General features: G+C 40.5%; 1 pseudogene; it reads right to left on the bottom strand.

Moving 5' to 3' along the window:
* Positions 1-221: 221 nt before the first annotated feature.
* On the bottom strand, positions 222-1457 carry Sord-ps2 (sorbitol dehydrogenase, pseudogene 2; annotated as a pseudogene).
* Positions 1458-2835: the final 1378 nt, after the last annotated feature.

Raw genomic sequence — 2835 nt, 5'->3', positions numbered from 1 at the left:
AGTCATTTTCTTCATGCTAGCCCCACTCTCTGGCATGCTTCGTCTCCTCACCCAAAGAAGGTACTGAGAAAGGGCATTTCCGGGCCCTCTCTGCCAGACTCCAGATTCCAAACTTTACTCAGTATATGCATCTCATTCTGGCTACGAGGTCCCCCAAGGTGTCCCTACTTCTGTCTTTAAGGCACGCCAGCTCCTCTAAGGCTCTCGGCTTCTGAGTTTATTATTCCTACCATTCAAAAAGAAAGTTCTGCATTAATGACTTCCCCTTCTAGCCATTTAGCCCTTAGATGCTAAGAGAGTGGGCTAATGGCATAGAGTAATCACATTTAGGGGTTCTGGTCATTGGGATTACACTTGATCATAGCTTTCAGCCCCGTTCCCTTTTTGGCTGTTTCAAAGTCTTCTACAGCCTTCTCCGGAGGGAACCTATGGGTAACTAAAGGCTTTACATTGAAAGTCTTCGACGTGAGCATGGAAACTGCCATCGACCACGTGTTGCAGTATCGAAACACGCCTTTGATATCCACCTCCCGCACAGCTGCGTGCACTAGGGGTAAATTGATCATCTCGGGGCCCATTCCCACAATCAGCAAGGGGCTGCCAGAGTGAGTGGCATAGATGCCCGACTGGATGGAGGACTCCACTCCCGTGCATTCAATGGTGACCTCTGGCTTGCTCCCCAGCAGACTTTCCACCTTCCTGGCAATTTCCTGAGGGAATTGGCATCCTGGAAGGTAAAGTCTGCTCCAACTTCCTTGGCCTTGGTTAACTGAGAAGCAGATAGGTCAGTCACCACTACTTGAGCAGCTCCCATTGCTTTGGCCACAAGCAAAGTGACTATCCCAATTGGTCCAGCTCCACGCACAAGGACCTTGTTCCCCAGGGAAACTGAACCTCGACGGCAGGCATAGATCCCCACAGAGAGAGGCACAATCAGGGCCCCTTCTTCAAAGGTGACACCATCAGGAAGCAGAAGTCAGCACTGTGCTTGTGGTAGGCGCAGAGATTCCCATCATCGGCGGTGTGGCACAGAATAAGATGGATGGCGTCAGATTGTATCCGCTGATCTTGCAGAATTCATCTATTTCTCGGGGAACGCCAGGCTCGATGGCAACCCAATCTCCTGGTTTTAGATGTTTCACCATCGGTCCTACTTTTGTGACTGTTCCAGCAGCTTCATGCCCAAGCACCATTGGTTTTTCACAACGAAGTCTCCAATTCGGCCATGCTCCCAGTAGTGAACATCCAAGTGGCAGATCCCCACCGAATGCATCTTTAGTAATACGTCATTTGGGCCCAGCTCAGGGATTGGGTAGTTCTCCAGGCGAATATCTCCAGGTCGGTGCACCACCAGGTACAGGTTCTCGCCCTTAGCAGGAGCTGCCATGTCGCTCTCTTGCTTCGGGGTGTCTGCTGGATCTGGCGGGGAGCTGGTGTTTCTACTTGTCAAACCGCCAAGGGTCTGGAGTTGCAAGTTTCTTAAAATATATAATAAAGTTCACTAAAAATAGAAGAAAAAATGAAGTTTAAATGACTTTTATTCTCCTTGTGATTGTAGTATGAATTCTTCAAGGGCAAAAGAAAAGGGGAAGGCTGTGTAAGGAACTTCCTTCAGCAGTTCTTACCAGAGCTCCAACGAGTAATGTGAGTTTCAACACAAATATCCTGATGTAATGATTACACGACTTAAAGTTTCATGACATTATCCATCCTCTTTACGAATTGCTTCCTACTTTATCTCATTACTCTTATACCCTTTAGCGTGGTCATAACAGCATCTGTCGCATGATAAGGGCTTCACCATGCATTTTGGCATTCAATAGAGTGGCTACTGTGTATCAAAATAGTGATACAATTATTTTGCTTATCATTTTAGACAAAATATGAGAATTTTATTCACAAAGAGTTTTTCTTACTTAATTAAGCAAAGCATACAAAAAATTTATGACATGAAATACAATATCAATTAATATATATATATATATATATAATCCCATAACACATTTTCTCCATTTATTCCTGAACTGATTTTTGTTAGAGAATCAATAGCTTAAAATATTGTTTGAAAGTCGTCCTATGTACGACTATATTGTAATATAGTTCAATGTAAAGAAAAATTTGGAACAGTGGGATAGCAATCTTTTCTATCTGAATAGGAGAATTAGCATAATGATTTATTGGCAATGTTTAAATTCATCCATTCCTTTTACCTATGTGAACAGTTTGTAAAGACTACCACAATGAAATTAACTAACCAATAAAAAAATGAAACTCTAATATTTTCTTAGCAGAACACACAGTATACCCTCTCTATAAACTATTTCACCACAGTAAAATGATTGGGAACAAAAACCTCTTTAGCTTCATTACTTTATCTTTACATAACATTCATACTGACATGATATTAGAAAGGCAATTTGTATAATTGCCAAGATCTAATCTCTGAGTTTATTGTGATATGTAATCTTCTCAAGATGAAATAAAAGCCCTTGGTTAGTATGCCTTTTTAAAAGACATCTTTTTCAATTATTATACAGTATGAGTAGCCCTACTGAGCATGAATACTGTATTTTATATTAATTATCTTAATTTGTTATTTTGTTAATCGTAGTACTTAACAAATGGGATAACATCTGCAATGAACTCTTAAAGAATCTTTGCCAAGGTTTATCACCATTTCCACATTATGTCTTATTATAACAGGCATGAAACAGAGAAGCATCAGCTATCTAATTTTTAAGAAAAATTAAATTCTATTTCTTAAGAATAAACTCTTTTAGTAGTAAAATATTTGTTGGCAAAAGCTAAAATTATAGTTTCTTAAGTATGGTTATT

Source organism: Rattus norvegicus, chromosome 11 (assembly GCF_021556685.1).
Source record: "Rattus norvegicus strain SHRSP/BbbUtx chromosome 11, alternate assembly SHRSP_T2T, whole genome shotgun sequence".
Classification (NCBI taxonomy): Eukaryota; Metazoa; Chordata; class Mammalia; order Rodentia; family Muridae; genus Rattus; species Rattus norvegicus.
The sequence above is the reverse complement of the archived record's forward strand: the minus strand, read 5'-3'. Positions and strand labels throughout refer to the sequence as shown.